General features: G+C 40.8%; 1 long non-coding RNA gene across 1 annotated transcript in view; it reads left to right on the top strand.

Annotated features, from left to right (window-relative positions):
• LOC141414897 (uncharacterized) overlaps positions 1-19797 on the top strand; it is a 73598-nt gene extending 53801 nt beyond the window's left edge. Inside the window, exon 3 of the long non-coding RNA XR_012439865.1 lies at positions 17650-19797. This is a non-coding gene — a long non-coding RNA (uncharacterized lncRNA). The remainder of the gene's footprint in view (positions 1-17649) is intronic.
• Positions 19798-20154: the final 357 nt, after the last annotated feature.

Genomic DNA, 20154 nt, shown 5'->3' with positions numbered 1-20154 from the left:
TACCCTATAAATATGTTTTATGAATCAGTTAAAAAATGAACTTAAATGAAAAAATTTAAATCCAAAGTTTAATTAGTAATTAATGGCACCTGCCGTTTAGCCAGCATGAATCTAGAATGTACCCCTCCTCCAAGTGTCTGCTTGTGGCCTCCTCAGGAGTGGGGAGGCCCTGGTTCTCCCTTGGCCTTGGTGCACCTCCCACTGCCTTCCAGGGAACTCTGAGCAGCTGCTGCCCAGCTAGTCCTCTTTCTGAAGTACCTGGCACTGCTGTGCTGCCACAGAAGACAGGCCAGCCCTATCCTGACTGCCCACACCCAGCTGCTTCTTGAATACTCACTTCTCAGCTGTTTTGGTCTGGCAGTAGTGAAGAAGGACTGAGAACTGCATCATTCTCCTCAGGATGGAGCACAACCCCCTGCAGGTTTGCCTGTTCAGGAAAGATTCATGATGGTCCCCATTTCTCAATCTGGGCTGCCCACCACTGGCCCTTCCCCAGTCACAGGAAGAGGAACTTAGGGGATGTCTGTAGAATCACCCTTTGTCCTCTGCTCTGACCTTTCCAGATCTGAAAATCTGGGTTTGCTTTCTGCTGCCAACCCTTAGGAATAACCCCGGGGTAGATTAAGGACTTTGGTTATGCATGGAGTTTTTCACTTGGGATCACCCTATTTGCCTGAGTCCACAGTTAGTTCCTTCACACACTTCGGTGGGTGTGGGGCAGGAACTGTGGTTCTGGACACATTGGTCAGGCTTTTTGCAACCTGCATGAGGAGCCAAGGGGGCAGTTTAGTTATCCTGGATGTTTTGCCCAGATAGAGAGATAGAGTGCTGAAAATACTTATGCTGCTGATGACCGAGTCTTTCAATCCTGCACCTGAAGGGGACCATCTCTGACAGCTTCAGTGTGATGCTGTTAGTTGTAAGTTGTTTTTTGAAGATGCCCTTTATCAGACTGGGGAAATTTTCTATTTCTGATTTGCTGATAACTTTTGTCATTGAAAGTTTATTGAATGTTGTCAGATACTTTTTATGGACCTAGATGATTTGAGATGATTATAATATTTTTTTCTTCTCTATTCTGATACATAGTAAACTTGATCATGGTACATTATTGCAACACTTTTTTTTTTGGCTGAACTAAGAATTGAACTCAGGGCCTCATACTTGCTAAGTAAATTCTCTACTATTTGAGCTCCACCTCCAGTCCTTTGTCTCAGATCATGATCCTCCTGTCTCTGCTTCCAGAATAGCTGGAATTATAGGCATGGGCAATCACACCTGGCAACTGCAATAATTTTTGATGGATTTAATTTTCCGGTATTGTGTTGAGGACTGTTGTATCTGTTTGTAAGGACATTGATGTGAAGTCTTTTCTTCTAATAATGTTCTTCTCTGGTGGTTTTTGATTGTTGGTTCTGAAAAATTCAACAGGTCACGTTTAGAAAAGTTCTTTTTCTGAATTCTGAAAGGGCTTGTGTGAGATGGGTAATCTATTTATTTCCCTAAATGCTTGACAGAATTCCAGGGAAATAATCTTAGACTAGAGTTTTCCCTATGGGAATGTTATTTACTCATTTGATTTCTTTAACAGTGTTGTTTTATTGATTTTGGTTAATTGTATCTCTTAAGAAATTTATACATTTCATCTAAATTTTAAAATTTATTTGCATAAAATTGTTTATAGTATTCCATTGTTTTCCTTTTCATATCTATAGGCTATTTGCTTTCTTCTTTTTTACTCCTGGCATTAGTAATTCAATTCTCTTTCTCTCTTTTTATTGATCAGTTTTTCTAGAGACTTATCAATTTTATTGATCTTGCAGAACTCAACAACCAACTTTTGATGTCATTTATTTTCTCTATTGCTTGTCTGTATTCTGCCTTATTGATTTCCACTCATCTTTGGTATTCCCTCTTTTGCTTGTTTTGAACTTAATTTCTCTTTTCCTAATTTCTTAAGGTGGAATAACAAGTCACTGACTTTATTTTCTCATATTATATGTGTACAGCCATAAATTGATCTCTAAATGCTCCTTTTGCTGCATCCCAGAACATTAACACATCGTAATATAACTGTGTTGCCACTATCATTCTGCTTGAAGCAGTTTGTAGTTCACCTGTAATGTGTCATCTCACCTGCAGATTGTTTAACATCTACTGCTTTATTCCCAAATAGTTGGTACTTTCCTGATATCTTCCTTTAATTTAATTCAATGTGGTCATATAATAGATGGTCTCCTTTGAATCTTTGAGATTGGTTAGCTCTTGTTTAATGACCACTGGTCGTTCTTAAAGATTCTGGGTGATTCTACTTACAGTTAGGATTGAGAGGAATGGGGCTGGATGATCTTTGGGGTCCTTCTTAATCTAATGAGGTGTGATTCTGTGCTTTGTGTTCTTAGGAGTTTTCATGGAGGGATTTCAGACTGAGCAGTGGTTCAGAGTTAGTGGACCTAATGGTGTGCAGCTCCTTCTCAGAGCCTCTCTCCCTTCCCTTCCCATTTCACTGGTGCTGTGTCCTGGCTGCCCCTCAGACCAGGCCTACATGGCAGGCCCCAGTTATCATGATTCATACCCCTTCTGCACTGACTCACTTATAAGATGTGCTCAAACAAGAGGCAAAGCCAGCTCTCCTAACAGCATTTCTACATTGCAGCAGTGTGCTCTGCACTATTAATAAAGGAGGAGCACTTAATGGGTTTGATTCATTTAGCAGCCTCGCAGGGTGACAGATCATCTGCAGAATATATCAGTTGGGTGCATCGAATGGTCTAGGAATGAAGAGCAATGTTATTAAAGCCTTGTGTCAAAATGACTTCCACCACTAAGTCATAAAGCTAAGGCATGGGAGGGAGAGGTTAGGTACGCAGATCAAATCCATCTGCAGAACTTGCAATGTGCACTTCCTCTTTGCCTCCCTTATTTTAAAGTTAACTCAGCTGAGACATCACTCCAGCAGGGAAGATGTTGACAGCCCCAGCACTGCCACTCCTTAACACTGCTAGACAGAGACAGAGGGTGTGGGGAGTGAAATCGCACCAGAGCTTCTAAATTTGTACTACATGACCTCTTGGGGCCTATTCAATGTATGTGTGTGTGTGTGTGTGTGTGTGTGTGTGTGTGTCTGTGTGTGTGTCTGTGTGTGTGTCTGTGTGTGTATGGGGGGCTGGGCTCTGTGATTGTTAAAATGACCCATGAGATGTTTCCATGGTGTCAAAATGCTTGGGAGGGATTCTCAATGGCAAGGCTCTGTTCTTTACTTGCTGTCCCAGTTTTCAAATTAACCCATTCCATCATCTGCCTTAGGGGCTGCAGGAGATGGAAAAAGTAATAGGCAGGAGATGGAAAAAGTAATAGGTAGAAGATGTGTGGGCTAAAAAAACATAGCTTTAAAAATTGTTCCTTGCGCATTTAAATATTTGTATCACATTCTTTCTCATTGAATTTGGACAGAAGCCTAGCAAAGTAGATATTTTGATATATACTTTTTACAGATAAGGAAACCAGGACTCGAAAGTTCAACCTCTCAAGGTCACACTGCAAACAAGGATTGAAGTCCAGATTTATCTGCAATTTATCCACACTGCTTTTAAAATGACACATATGAGTCATGGGAACATTTTGATCTAGAAGAGGCCAAAAGATGCTTCTCATTGGAAGATTCTCTACCCCCTTTCTGCTCCTGACACCCTTCATTTTCAAGTTCCAATATTCAGGGACTACAGTCAGGCTGACCAGATCGCCTGTAGAAAATACTGTCAAAAGTTCCATTCTGTCTAGTAATACCTGACCTGTTACCACCGTGGTAACAGTGGTTGGAAATAGTTTAACGGTTCCATTTCTTGATAACATTTTCAGGTAGAAGGGAGCTTCAGTAACCTCAGACAAAGTAGTTAGCAGTGTAAGAATTTCAGTAAGCCAGGCAAGGCTTGTGTGGGAGTGGTATTTGGACAAAGATGAGCTTGGACACCGATACTGAAATGCCAGAATTGTGGGCAGGCTGAGAAAGAAAGCAAACTGACTTCACACAGACCAGGACTTGGCCAGATGACCTGAACTGGCAGCAGCTGCATGACAAAAAGGGCAGCTTAGTCCCAGGCCTAGTCCAAATTACTGAACTGTGGTGGTGATGGGGAGAGGGGAATTGCTTTACGGTGTATGCAGGATGGGACTTCAGGGATTTCCCAGCACAAAACAGTTCAAGGGCATCAGACAGAGCAGTGCAACATGTTTTCAGTCTCTAAATGATTGGGGCTGAGAATGAGTCTGTGATGTTTCCTGTGATGGTCGAGAGTGGCTAAGAATTGGAGTGGGCTTAGGGCTACAAATCAGTCATGACAACCCTACAGTGGAATTGACATGCAAATTCCTAGCTAGCCTCACTCATGGACATAGAAACACTGCAGATAGAAGAGGAATTCCCATGTCATCATAGCCCTTTATTTTTTGTGGGCAACTACTGGTAAATACTTAGGTTTCTTCTAAAGTGGCACATTTTATTTTCTGGTTCATTATTTATTGGGACTGGTGTCTATGGTGACTGATGTGATGTCTTACTACTGTATATAATAATTTGTCATCCAATTCTCCCAGGTGCAAAGGCTTGGCAGCATTGTCATAGTGTTTAAAAACAGTTAATGTGTGTCTTGAACCATCACCTTCAGATAAGGCAGTAGTTTTCATACTTTAGGTTACATATAGTTGCCTGACAAGATTGTTAAAACAAACATTTCTGCCACACAATTTCTGGCTTAGTTGTTTAGGTCAAGAATTGGCATGTCTAATCAGTTTTCAGGGAATGATGTGCTGCTGGTCAGATGACCACACTTTGGGAATTACTGCATTAGGGAATAAACTTTAGGCATATGAGATAACAGAAACTTGAGGTTGGCAAGCAAGTGGTTCAAAATCTGGCATGGACTCCTGTTGGGATTGGCTGCTGTCTTAAGAAATTGTGTGTGGTACCTTTGTTGCTCCATACAAAATAGATGACTTGCCCTTTAGTAGAGTACTGGGGTGGATGATTAATTGTTAACTCAGTCTGACGCATGTAGTGCTCTTAGGAAAGGTCTTCCCCACTCCTTACTAACTTGCGTGTATGACAATGTCTTCTACAGGTAATCACAAGTAATATAAGACCAGTTTTAATTAAAATTATGTTTGTAATTTAGGATAGGCAGCAGTGCATCCAACCTGAAGAAAATTGTCTCTATTAATTCTGTTGAAAAGCATCAGTTATGGTGGGAGGAACAAATGGCTCCCTGGAATCCTTCCAACCTCTTTGCCTCCTTGTGCTACTATCCTACCCATCTGGGTGACCAGAGTTATCACCAGAGCCAGAGGATCTCATACTTTGAGTGAGTGAGGCTGAGGCCTAGCCTGTACTTGTCTAAATTCAGAATTAGAGAACTTTAAGGAATGCAACTTTAGCCTATAAGAAGGGCATTTACACAAGATGTGCATGCCACAACCAAGAAATAACCTTGTCCTATTAAATAGATGTTGTTCCAATTATATTATTGATCTGCTTAGTGACAGCAAATGTTTTTGAATGCAACTATCACTTCCAAATCATGGAATCAGAGCTGGTATGCTTTCTTACCATCCCCCACCCCACCATATTTCTAATTTCTTCTTTCCTTCCTTCCTTCCTTCCTTCCTTTCTTCCTTCCTTCCTTCCTTCCTTCCAGCTGTTGTTCATTGGGTGAACCATGCTCTCAGTAAGGGTGAGATTTCTGTGAATGAAATCTCACCTAACTCACCTAACATCTGTGAACATAATCTGTGCTTGCCCCCTTTCTAAATGCACCAAGACTTGTTATTTGGAAAATTGATGCAGTTACTTCTATCTTCACTTATGTGAGACAAGAAGTATCTAACATCGCAATTCTCAGAGAAACACAGTTTGCAATGTCAGGCAGAATAGGGAAGGGAATCCATTTATTGTTGAAAATTTACTCTCTTCCAAATACGGAGCTGGGTTCCTCCACATATTTAATTCATGTATTTTCCCCTAAAAATATGTGATGCAAGAATTATTATTCCAAGTTTTATGTACAAAGAAATTAGTAAATGCCTCCAAATTATAGCACAGAAATAGTGGAGACAGTTTCCCAGCCTGGCTGTTTCCACCTCCAGAGCTAGAGAGCTTTCCACTGCATGGTAGTTCCCAAACCCAGCTGCACATTAGAACCCCTAGGAGTTTAAACTCAATGACTAGTACCCAGGCTTGACCCTTAGGAATTGTGGCTTATCTGGGTTGGGGTGGGGCCTGAACATTGGCATTTTAAAAAATGCCTCACATCTGAGTGGTTCTGGTATGCATTGTTTATGATTCACTCTGTGCTTTTGGGGGAAAAATAGCATTCTCCAACAGTTTAGACTGGTGGGGAGTTCCTAAAGGAAGCGATTTCTTAGAAATTTGAAAATGGGATTGCAGCAAAGGATGAGGACACTTATTCTTGTCCTCTTGACACCACTACACAATAGGAGCCTCTGGCTAATAGAAAACTACCTATAACATGGTACAGGGCAGATCATAGAGGGAAAAGGAGAACACTCCATCTTTAAGTGACGGAAAGAACATATCACGTGGAAAGCATGTGTACTCAGAATCTGCAGCATGAAGTGAGAAAATTCACTGAGTTTTGAGCAAAGTTACACATACATATGAAACATACATGTGGATTTTAAGACATTTTTATCTGGTTATTCTGAAGACCCATGAAAGGACCAGTTAACTATAAAACATTCTGAAGACAAACATAAGATACTACAGATGTTACAAATCACAAAAGGTTAATGAATTTAAAAAATACCCATGAAAAGTTATTTACATTTTTCTGTAGCATTAGTTTATTTCCTCAATCTGATCACTAACAATTGTTTTCAAATAAAGGCAACATGTTTGAGTCAGTGAAAAGACAAAACTGTAAAGCAGGGGCATGGCTCCTGACTAAGTCTTGTTATTTGACCCATGCAAAGTGTGCTTAAATTCAGCAACATAAATGAGGACATTGCACGAACAACAGGTGTTGGCGAGGATGTGGGGGAAAAAGGAACCCTCTTACACTGTTGGTGGGAATGTAGACTAGTACAACCACTCTGGAAAAAAATTTGGAGGCTACTTAAAAATCTAAACATTGATCTACCATTTGATCCAGCAATACCACTCTTGGGGATATACACAAAAGACTGTGACACAGGTTACTCCAGAGGCACCTGCACACCCATGTTTATTGCGGCACTATTCACAATAGCCAAGTTATGGAAACAGCCAAGATGCCCCACCACTGACAAATGGATTAAGAAAATGTGGTATCTATACACAATGGAATTTTATGCAACCATGAAGAAGAATGAAATGTTATCATTCGCTGGTAAATGGATGGAATTGGAGAACATCATTCTGAGTGAGGTTAGCCTGGCCCAAAAGACCAAAAATCATATGTTCTCCCTCATATGTGAACATTAGATCAAGGGCAAACACAATAAGGAGATTGGACTTTGAGCACATGATAAAAGCGAGAGTACACAAGGCAGGGGTGCGGATAGGTAAGACACCTAAAAAACTAGCTAGCATTTGTTGCCCTTAATGCAGAGAAACTAAAGCAGATACCTTAAAAGCAACTGAGGCCAATAGGAAAAGGGGACCAGGAACTAGAGAAAAGGTTAGATCAAAAAGAATTAACCTAGAAGGTAACACACACGCACAGGAAATCAATGCGAGTCAACTCCCTGTATAGCTATCCTTATCTCAACCAGCAAAAACCCTTGTTCCTTCCTATTATTGCTTATATTCTCTTTTCAACAAAATCAGAGATAAGGGCAAAATAGTTTCTGCTGGGTATTGAGGGGGTGGGGGGAGAGGGAGGGGGCTGAGTGGGTGGTAAGGGAGGGGTTGGGGGCATGGGGGAGAAATGACCCAAGCCTTGTATGCACATATGAATAATAAAACAATAAAAAAAATGAGGACATTGCAAAGAGGTGTTATCTTAAAAATATATCTTTTGATTTATTTTTTCCGGTGCTAAGGAATGAAACCAGGGCCTCCTTGCTAGGCACATGGTCTACCACTAAGCTATATTGCTAGCCCCCAAAAGGCACCTTTGAAAACTACCAATATGTGTTGTATTTCAGAAGTGGAAAGATAATCACTCTGAGCAATACACTATCAAATAAAATGAACAATTTAAATTTCCCAGATTCTTGAGGAAAACATTAAAACAAAACTTGGAAAAAGGGATGGTGGAGTGGTTGAAGTGGTAGAGTGTCTGTGTAGCAAATGTGAGGCCCTGAGTTCAAACCTCAGTACCACCAAAAAATAAAAGAAGGCAAAAAACCTTGGAAATAAAGGCAAAATAATGATAATATATTTGAGTTAATCAAATTTTTGCTTTAGTTCCGTTGGTGGTAGAGTTCCATATTTAAATATCTTTTGAAATAAGATATTCAAAGTGCAACAAAGAGATCCCATACAATGATGAACAGTGCATGTGGGGTGTGGCCTTGAAAGGAGCAAGGTAAAGGTCAAATTAGAATTGGGGCAAAAACATCTTATTTAATGAATTTGTGGCCCCCATCTGACTTAGTAGTAGGTCAGAATGTTTCTCTCCCAGTGCCAATTTCCTCCCTACCGCTACCAATGTAATCTAGGAAGTAAAATAATTAGGAATAAAATTGTGGGTCCTATGCTGATTAAGGACCCATATGAGAAGGAAGAAATTTGTTTTAAAATTAGATTGTCATCAAGTAGTTAAATAGATAAAAGGTTTCTTAGGTAAACCTCAGTATGTTTTCCCGCTGGAACATTCTTTGAAATTCTGTGAACTATAACTGCTCATTTCCTCCCTCAGAGCAGCTGTCCATATGGTAGTCACCTCATGCATTAGACTCAAACCCTTTTATCACCACAGGCAAACTCACAGGGAGTTGTGCTTCTCTGTGGACTGGAATACATTTGAAAAAACAAAACAAAATAAAAAAGCTTCCTGTCTTGGCACTTGTGAGAGATGTTTGTGTTTTAGAAACTTTTGCAATCAGAGTGCATGGCTGTTTGTTTACTCTGTCAGCTGGCCACCTCCCTGGAGGCAGGAGTGCTGTGCAGAAGTCATCTGAAAGCATCAGGGAGACCAGCTGTGTAATGAACAATCAGCATGCCGGCAAAGCCACATCTCAGGGAGCCCCAATCACCACCATGGAGTTTATTGCACTCATCATCATTACTGATGTAATTTGAAATGAGCAGGAAGAGAAAAAGACAGAATCCTCTTGACTGAGAATTACACTCACAGGTATTCTTAGAGCACAAGGGTCAGAAATCAAAATAGCATGTTTGCTAATTGGTAGCGCAAACCATGATCATCTTCCATAGCAGATGTCAAAGGTCAGCAGGTGAATGCAAGGAAAGGAAGGAACACTGGGGTTGCAGACATTTTTCTTTTTTCTGTTGGATTGTTTGAGGGAGAGACAATTTTGTGGGTAGCTAGAAGAATTGAGAACCTGCAGCAACTTCTTAACAAGGAGTGTAGAGATTTTGTGGAGCAGATGCATAATAACTTTAAGAAAATAAACTAGAGTAAGTGAAGTCAGAGATTCCTGTGTTTGGGGTCCTGGACCTGACCTAGGCAAGTAGCTAAACTTCTCTAAGTCCCAACACAAGGGTAATAATAAATTGTGAGACAGTTGTAAAGATTAGGCAACACAAGTGAAATGTCTAACACTGCTAGACTCCTAGAAAGCTAGCAGAAAGGATGGCTTGTGGTCTGTAGGAAGGAGAGAATGATGCATCAGCAGGAGCCTCAGTTCCTAGGCCATGCCTCCTTTCCAGCTTCAGGGCCAGGCCTTAGGATCTGCTGCCTTAGCTCGCCACTCCCTCCATCACACATGGTTGACTAGGTCACTGTTCTCAAGTCCTTCGTGGAGAAGGATTAGCTTTTCTCTTTAAAAGTTCCAACCCATTGCAGACTAATATATTTAATAAGATACAGTAACTAAGATTGATTGGAAACAAACAAATAAGGACATAAAATAGAAGCCTCCTGATCACATGTTCAGGTACCATCATAATGACAAATTCCTACAGAACTTTTTTTTAATTGTTTTATTATTCATATGTGCATACAAGGCTTGGTTCATTTCTCTCCCATGCCCCAACCCCCTCCCTTACCACCCACTCCGCCCCCTCCCTCTCCCCTCCACCCCCTCAATACCCAGCAGAAACTATTTTGCCCTTATCTCTAATTTTGTTGAAGAGAGAGTATAAGCAATAATAGGAAGGAACAAGGGTTTTTGCTGGTTGAGATAAGGATAGCTATACAGGGAGTTGACTCACATTAATTTCCTGTGCATGTGTATTACCTTCTAGGTTAATTCTTTTTGATCTAACCTTTTCTCTAGTTCCTGGTCCCCTTCTCCTATTGGCCACAGTTGCTTTTAAGGTATCTGTTTTTAGTTTCTCTGCATTAAGGGCAACAAATGATAGCTAATTTTTTACGTGTCTTACCTATCCTCACCCCTCCCTGTGTGCTCTCGCTTTTATCATGTGCTCAAAGTCCAATCTCCTTATTGTGTTTGCCCTTGATCTAATGTTCACATATGAGGGAGAACATATGATATTTGGTCTTTTGGGCCAGACTAATCTCACTCAGAATGGTGTACTCCAATTCCATCCATTTACCAGCGAATGATAACATTTCGTTGTTCTTCATGGCTGCATAGAATTCCATTGTGTATAGATACCACATTTTCTTAATCCATTTGTCAGTGGTGGGGCATCTTGGCTGTTTCCATAACTTGGCTATTGTGAATAGTGCCGCAATAAACATGGGTGTGCAGGTGCCTCTGGAGTAACCCCTACAGAACTTTTTGATGCCCAATCTCAGTTTTGTATTTGTCTTGTCAAGATAATGGTTTGCAAATTGGCACCAGTGCATCATACTTGCTTTGGGAAACCATGGCTTACAAGCTCTGGAACTTGGACTCTTCCTGTAGGCCTTCACTGGGATGTCTTTTTCCCTGGAAAGAATTCTTCCACCTTCATGGTATTGACCCTGTTACCTTTCCTGGGCTTCTCTTGCATGCAGAGGTTTCCCCAGACTTACAGGGGTGTGTCTTAGTCATTTTCCTGTTCTCATTGCTAGCAAGACATACAGGTGGTGCTCAAGAAATAACTGAATGGATGCACTTCTTTCAGGAGGACTGAGCTGCACACTGGTCAACTCCAGAATTATCTGAACTTGGAATGGGATTCTTCCTGACATTAAAATGGACTCAGAGTCTCTTTGAAAAAAGCTTACTTGATAAGAAAATAAAACTAATAAACAATGATATATTTAGACTCTGGGGAAGTCTTACTCATAGGACTTACCCATCAAGTGGATTTTATTCACAAACTTCAGAAAAGAAATTGAAGTTTTAATTTGTATCCCTTTCTCTGCTGTGGATGTATAATCTTTAGAAACTCTTCCTGTCTTTTTTTTTTTTAGTTTTTTTTCTTTTATTATTCATATGTGCATACAAGGCTTGGGTCATTTCTCCCCCATGCCCCCAACCCCTCCCTTACCACCCACTCAGCCCCCTCCCTCTCCCCCCACCCCCTCAATACCCAGCAGAAACTATTTTGCCCTTATCTCTAATTTTGTTGTAGAGAGAGTATAAGCAATAATAGGAAGGAACAAGGGTTTTTGCTGGTTGAGATAAGGATAGCTATACAGGGCATTGACTCACATTAATTTCCTGTGCGTGTGTGTTACCTTCTAGGTTAATTCTTTTTGATCTAACCTTTTCTCTAGTTCCTGGTCCTCTTTTCCTATTGGCCTCAGTTACTTTTAAGGTATCTGCTTTAGTTTCTCTGCATTAAGGGCAACAAATGCTAGCTAGTTTTTTAGGTGTCTTACCTATCCTCACCCCTTCCTTGTGTGCTCTCACTTTTATCATGTGCTCAAAGTCCAATCCCATTGTTGTGTTTGCCCTTGATCTAATGTCCACATATGAGGGAGAACATATGATTTTTGGTCTTTTGGGCCAGGCTAACCTCACTCAGAATGATGTTCTCCAATTCCATCCATTTACCAGCGAGTGATAACATTTCATTCTTCTTCATGGCTGCATAAAATTCCATTGTGTATAGATACCACATTTTCTTAATCCATTCGTCAGTGGTGGGGCATCTTGGCTGTTTCCATAACTTGGCTATTCTGAATAGTGCCGCAATAAACATGGGTATGCAGGTGCCTCTGGAGTAACCTGTGTCACAGTCTTTTGGGTATATCCCCAAGAGTGGTAATGCTGGATCAAATGGTAGATCAATGTTTAGATTTTTAAGTAGCCTCCAAATTTTTTTCTAGAGTGGTTGTACTAGTCTACATTCCCACCAACAGTGTAACAGGGTTCCTTTTTCCCCGCATCCTCGCCAACACCTGTTGTTGGTGGTGTTGCTGATGATGGCTATTCTAACAGGGGTGAGGTGGAATCTTAGTGTGGTTTTAATTTGCATTTCCTTTATTGCTAGAGATGGTGAGCATTTTTTCATGTGTTTTCTGGCCATTTGAATTTCTTCTTTTGAGAAAGTTCTGTTTAGTTCACTTTCCCATTTCTTTATTGGTTCATTAGTTTTGGGAGAATTTAGTTTTTTAAGTTCCCTATATATTCTGGTTATCACTCCTTTGTCTGATGTATAGCTGGCAAATATTTTCTCCCACTCTGTGGGTGTTCTCTTCAGTTTAGAGACCATTTCTTTTGATGAACAGAAGCTTTTTAGTTTTATGAGGTCCCATTTATCTATGCTATCTCTTAGTTGCTGTGCTGCTGGGGTTTTGTTGAGAAAGTTCTTACCTAAACCTACTAATTCCAGAGTATTTCGTACTCTTTCCTGTACCAACTTTAGAGTTTGTGGTCTGATATTAAGATCCTTGATCCATTTTGAGTTAATTTTGGTATAGGGTGATATACATGGATCTAGTTTCAGTTTTTTGCAGACTGCTAACCAGTTTTCCCAGCAGTTTTTGTTGAAGAGGCTGCTATTTATCCATCGTATATTTTTAGCTCCTTTGTCAAAGACAAGTTGGTTATAGTTGTGTGGCTTCATATCTGGGTCCTCTATACTGTTCCACTGGTCTCCATGTCTGTTTTTGTGCCAGTACCATGCTGTTTTTATTGTTATTGGTTTGTAATATAGTTTGAAGTCAGGTATTGTGATACCTCCTGCATTGTTCTTTTGACTGAGTATTGCCTTGGCTATTCGTGGCTTCCTGTGTTTCCATATAAATTTCACGGTAGATTTTTCAATCTCTTTAATGAATGTCATTGGAATTTTGATGGGAATTGCATTAAACATGTAGATTACTTTGGGGAGTATCGACATTTTTACTATGTTGATTCTACCAATCCATGAGCATGGGAGATCTCTCCACTTTCTATAGTCTTCCTCAATCTCTTTCTTCAGAAGTGTATAGTTTTCCTTGTAGAGGTCTTTCACATCTTTTGTTAGGTTTACACCTAGGTCTTCCTGTCTTTAAAATATGTTGCTTTAGGAGATTTGCCTTTGACAAGCCATGATTCTGTGATTCACAGAAGACTTACCAAGAACATAAATTGTTGTATGGAACAGTGGGTCAAAACACCAGGTAGGGGTGATGGAAGTACTTGCAACTGCTTCTCAAGGGAATGGCAAAGACTTTAAGGACTTCTTTTTGCTTTGAAGGATGTAGGGGGTGGAGAGTGTGAAAGTATGGTTTTATAAGTGGACTAGTTTCTACCAAATGGGTCACTGTTTGGAAGGGAGACAAAATACTGCTCATTTGATGGGTGACAAAATTGCTTTCATCCAGTGGGTTAGGGATAATTATGGCCTCACAATTCAAACCCAACAAATGTTTAAGAAGCCTCACACAGAGCCCACTGTCATTTGGCTTTGTTCTGAAGGGAGAAACCATTTTCCTTTTCACAGGATCCTATCCCCCACTCCACTGTCCTCACTAGGGACATGAACTCATGACTGGCAGACATGAAGTCCTCACCATTCCCCAAATGTCCTCTTTACAACAGAGAAATGAGGCCTGGGGCTGTCTGAACAATGCCAAACTTCTGTGGATGAAGCAGGACCTCTCTGACCACTAGTGGAAAACAACTCTGTGGTCCAATCACATAGACTAGTGACCTTCATCTGTGAGGTAGAAGTCCCTCAGGGCTGCAGAATTAAAGCCAGGCAGTGGGCCAAATATCTACTGCTCATGGTCTGTGGACTTGAACAAAGCCATGGACACAACTTTTCTGGCCCACATGCCAAACAAGGATGTGTAGCTTGTTAAGCTTGACAAACTCAACATCTTAAAAATAATTATTGAATATATACCACAGTTGTTCACTATTATGTTTTTTCTCAATCCATAGCTGACAAAAATACCACTATTATGTGTGAGTCTGTGACAGTGTTGAGCTTAAGAAGGACCCCCAAGTCCACAAGATTGGAGAATATGAGTGCACTGTGCAGCTAGCTCAGGTTTCTCTCTCTGCATCCAGGTGTGTGGGTGCCTTTGAGGTTCTGAGGGGGAGCTCAGTGCTCCACAGAGCAGAGAAGGTAGGTTGAGGATGGAAAGCTGGTAAGAGAAAGGGGCCCCCTTCAGAGAAAGGGGACCCAGTGTGTAGACACTCTACTCCTGGTTCTAGCTTGCTTGCTAGCGAGTTAACAAGTATGTGGAAGTCCTGATGCTCTACCCACTTTCCACACTCTATTTTGAATGCTTTATGTTCTTGTAACAGGGAAAGCTTGCTCTTCACTGTGGAGAATCCTGCCTTAAAGATGAAACCAGGTTAACTTACTGCCACTTTGAAGTAGCATATCTCCTGTCTTCTCTTCTTGTAGAAACACTTTGATTATAAGAAAATTTATGTCAATATGGTATGAGGTGCAGAGAGTGTAGGGCATGGGGAGAGGACCATAAATGGAGGAAGGTGTGGTTTTCATGGCTGTGAATATAGGCTTGAGGCATGATGGCTTTGTCAACATGGAGCAGAGGTGAGGAGTCAGAGACATATTTGTAATGGACACCCACCCAGCAGAACTGGTCAGAGGTCAATGATGGTGGGATAAAGCCACTCAGGGGAGGCTTGATAAGTTAGTAAGTTAGACTGTCAAAGCAATCATGTTTGAGGCAATGATTGGCTCTTGGGCTCCAAGGTGACCCTAACAGTAGTATAGAAGTGCAGACATGAAGGTAAGTGTATGGAGTCCTGTGAGCCACATTCAGTATTGAGGAAGTCTGCTTTCAGTGATGGAAGGCTTTTTATCATCAGACAGGTCACAGCCTTCAGCATCATAGAGATGAGATCCAAGAGCCAAGCAATATCATGGGTCTAGGTGATTACAGGGGACATGTGGCAGCAAAGATCCCTCACTGACTAACACAGGAGCCACATAGACAATCCTGCAATACCAAGACCTGGGAGGAAGTTGAGAACTCAGCCTTATGGAGATGATACATGAAAGTGGGCAGGGTAAGGGCTTAAATAGCTCCGTGCTCCTCAGCTTGCACCCGCATCTGCTTATAGTGATGGTTTTGTCACTGTGCCTCAGGAAAACTAAGCAGAGCTTTGGATAGGGAAGTTGGTAGTGCTGTCCTAAAGGGAATAAGTTCTCTGAGGCTCCATTCAATACATAGGGAGAATGACCGGCTTTGGTCTATGATCTTCAACTTCCTTACCTTAACTGAAAGAAGCTAGCCATGTATCCCTCTTGAAGTTGTAGGAGTTCTACATGGAAGTCAAAACAACACATAGAAGTTCTTTATTGTGGCTCTTTTCCTTGGTGCATACTAGCACTTTGAGAACTGATGGGCAGGAGTGAGCACTCAGATAACAGAAGGATTCGGGCGAATGCCTGGCTCCCATCTGGCCCCCACCTCTCATGCGTATCATTTCCACTGTAAACTTTACCATGGATGATGCAGGCAAGATGTCCTCAGCACATCCTGGCATGGGAAAAGAAGAAAAGAGCAGAAAAGCATAGACTTCAGAGGTAGCCCTAAGAGGGAGGGAAGAACTTTAGTCACTTGACTACCTAGAGAGATAAACTGTGATAGAAGGAGAAAGAGAAGTAGAAGAGGCATAAGCAATGGTGTGTTTTTAAAGTTAAAACCCTTGAACACTGGGGTTGACACTGGGTCTTGCAGGCCACTCTTTCTCCTTCCTGGTGTTAGATTCCTAACCAAGAAGGTGAATGGTAGGGCGGATTGGAGGTCCCCAAGGACAGGGACCTTGCAAACTTGTTCAATTACTCTGTCTCCAGAGCTGAGCCCCGATCCAATGTATGGGAGGCCCAGAATAAGTATTTGTTGCATTTTTTAATGAATGACCTCTTTCTCCTCAAGGTAGACAAGGATATGTGAAGACAGATTTACTTCTTCACAGTTTCACCTCAGTGCTTCCATTCCCTTTTATCCAACTCCTTCCATTACCAGCATGAGTGAGGTTATTCACTCATATTAGATCAGTAGAATACTATGCTTAAGACATAATGACCTTAATGATTAATGAATCTCTGGAGAGATTCCTAAAGAAGCAACAGGAAGCACTCTCCTCTTTATATGTAAGCAGGTTAGTGACTGCATTTCTTACACTCTTCCAGACAAGGTGTGCATGCCCAACAAGGCCTCAAGGCACCTTTGTTCTATCATTCTATCCTATGAATCACTGCCTATAAAATGTACACTTCATATTCAACATGGTTGTTGTGAGGAATTGATGAAATCCCTGTAGTGTTGTGTTCCTGACAAAGTCTAGAGCAGATGGGGCCATTGCTTGTGCCAGTTTCAGAGTATTCTGCTACTGCTTCTTGTTTTATTTTCTACCTTTCCTTCTCATCTGGATACTCTCCTTTATTCATTTAAATTTTTCTTGCTTCTCTTTTTCAGTTCCATTTGCCTTTCCTTTTGCATTCATCTCTGCCATGGAACTCCCCAAGTTTTGCTTCCCAGATCACAAAATCCTTGCAGAACTCACCACCCAAGGTGCACCAGCAGCAACACATTTGATGGAGCCTGTTGCTGAAATTCTCTTCCCACCCACCAACCACAGGAATTTTCTCTCTGAGGGTAATGTCAATCCATAGGTATTTGCTTATCAGCTGGTTATTACCACTAGACTTAGACTTCATGAGAGCACTTTCTTAAGATTGTGTTTAGACTGGGCTCAGTGGCTCACATTTGTAATCCAACCTACTGAGGAGGCAAATATTGGAAAGATCACAGTTAGAGGCTGGTGGGGTCAAAATATTAGTCAGACCCTATTTCAATCAATAAGTCAGTCACGTTAGGGTACTTCTGTAATTCCAGGTATGCTGCAGGCTGAAGGTAGGAGGATCATGCTCTAAGACTGGCTCCAGGCAAAAGAAAGAAAAAGACCTTGTTTGAAAAATGACTGAAGAGAAGATGGGCTAGGGGCAAGGCTTAAGTGGTGGAGCATCTACCTAGCAAGTACAAGGCCCTGAGTTCAAATCCCATTACCAACAATAGAGAAAGAGAGAGAGAGACATGGAAAGTTTTATAACTTGATAGAAACACGTGGTCTGTTTGAATATGGTCACCACCCAGCAGGTTTGCAAAGATACCACCAAATCCTGTGACTGAGAAAACCTCTCTGCTCCACTCTCAGGTACCAGCTTGGATTTCTTCAAAGCTACAGTGTGCTGCTCTGGACCAGGCTGAGACTGTTCATTGCTGTGACGAATTCTCAATGCAGACAACCAGCCATCCTGAGGGGACCTGCTGAAAAGACCAGTGAGAAGTGTGTGTGGCGCTGACGTCAAAGGCTATAACACAAATGAAAATTAACATTTGTCATCAAGTTCTGATTGCATGCCACCAGACAGGCCAGTCACCATGCCACCTGTTTACAGAAGCACACCACTGATCAGCCAGTAAAATCTATTAAATTCCTATGCTTCTTCACATTTGCTTTTGAGCCTTTTGAAAGCATTAAATTAGTTTCAATTAGTAAAGTGGACATGTGCAGAAGTACTGAACTTTTTAATTTAATGGAAAACACCCTGCTGGGTGAAAAATATCATTTCTAATGAAAACCCATTTCTTTGTACAAGCTGCTGACTACCTGTCTTGAAAGGTTAATCACAAGCTTATTACAATCCAAAACACTGAGGTTGACAATTTTTTGTACTCCTTAAAATCATTAAAAATCCTGATATTCATTTCTTCAGAGATGAGGCCCTTTCAAGGAGTTTAGAGTGCAATTTGTAAATTCAAATTTTACCTTTTTCCTGATAGAGAAACAAAAGAGAGGCAGCTGCATCTTGCATATTTTCTATCATGTGAATAGTTTCCACGCAAATAAAATAGTAAAATATAGCCAGATAGCAATAATGAAGCAGTCCTTTCCTGGAGACGGCTTATTCATTCTCAGCTCTCCCGTTCACTGTCACCTGAGCTCTATTTTATTATAGGGCCTGAGGCCTGATTTCCAACCAGGGGCCTTCTGTAATGGAATGCCACTAGATTTCTATATTCCCGTGATTTAGATGTCAGATTTATTCCTGATAATAAAAAAAGGAACTAGTGACAGATAATGAAAAGTTCATGTTATTGGCTGACTGATTTTAGAAAGATTTAGGTTTCTACCCATAACTACATTTCACAAAGCTGGTGACTGGTAATTTCAAATCATTGAGTAGATATTAATAGTGAGAAGAAAAGCCTTGAATGTGGAATGAACACATAGAAATACATAAATAATGCATAGCCATCAAAAGAGAACATCTCAGTGATCAAGTACACGTAAAGTTAGATACAACTCCAACAGAAGTAATTATTCTCACCCATCCTCCATCCTAGTATGGAGGCCATAGTCACTCCTCATTGGATTTATATAAAAAAGTAAAAAGATTGAAAGCATAGTATGATGCTGGGGTAGAGAGAAAGAGGAAGTGGGGGTGAGAGTGAGAGGAAGAGGAACCGGAGAGTCCCATGGAATTCAAAGTTCCTACTTAGAAAACATGGAAGTCTGAAGGTCCTGACTCTGATTTCTGGCTGGGGTTGGACACTGGGTTACAACAGCAGGTGGTCAGAGGGAGAGAGGAGGATGGGTGACCAGCAAGCCAACACGGAACACATATGATCTCATACTGGCACTGTCTTCCAGAGGAACCATCAGGCCCATGGAGGATGCTGAACCTATGAGACCCAATCCACTACCCTTAATGGATGGACACATATTTTACCTCCCTTCCTGCAGTTGTCCTAGACTTCAAGAATGTCTCATTCACTGACACACAGGTATGCCCTTAAGAGAAAGAGGTGTGTCTCATTGGAATTCCAGCAGAATAGTGGGTGGCTTTGTTTGTGTGGTTGATTGGTTTACATGTAATCTGATTGTGTTTAGATCATTTATTTATTTTGTTTCAATCCTTTTATTTTCTTTCCTGCCCGTCTCCTTTCATAACATCTTTTGCATTATTTGAACATTATTTAATTTCTTTTCAATTTTTTTATTGGCTACTTGTAACTTTTAATGTCTTATTTTTAATGGCTGATCCAGGGATTACTATATACAGTCCTCTTAGAAGTAATATTTATTGCTTCAGGTACAACACAGAACACTGTGACTCCATGAGTCCCTCACTGTCCCCTTTTTTGCTCTGATTGGCATTTATCCACACAACTGGAAACTCTTTCAGAACATAGCATAATTTTCTATGTTAACTGTCGTACACATTTTAAACAGCTTAGGAGAAAAAAGTCATCTCCTATTGTTAAATTTACCCAGTTATTCCATGTATCTTTTGCTCTTCCCTGGATGCTAAAGTATTGGGAAGGAGTCCCCTGGCATCAGTCCATGTCACTGGCAATAAATTCTCTTAATTTCCTTTCTTCTTCCCTGTCTTTATTTTGCATACATTCTTGAGGACTATTTTCATTGCTCGTAGAATTCTGGGTTGATAGTTCTTTTCTTTCAGAAAACTGAAACTTTTGTTTCACTCTTTTCTGGTCGCCCTCATTTGTTAGGATGAACCTCTGCTTCTTCTTTTTATTTCGTCCTAAAGGAATGTATTTTTGTCTAGTTGCTTGTTAAGACTTTGTTCATCTTTCATTTCTCAGTAGTTCGATTTTGGTGTTTTGAAGTATAGTTTTTAAATTTTTTCTTTTA

The sequence above is a fragment of the Castor canadensis genome, chromosome 12 (genome assembly GCF_047511655.1).
Source record: "Castor canadensis chromosome 12, mCasCan1.hap1v2, whole genome shotgun sequence".
NCBI lineage: Eukaryota > Metazoa > Chordata > Mammalia > Rodentia > Castoridae > Castor > Castor canadensis.
The sequence above is the reverse complement of the archived record's forward strand: the minus strand, read 5'-3'. Positions and strand labels throughout refer to the sequence as shown.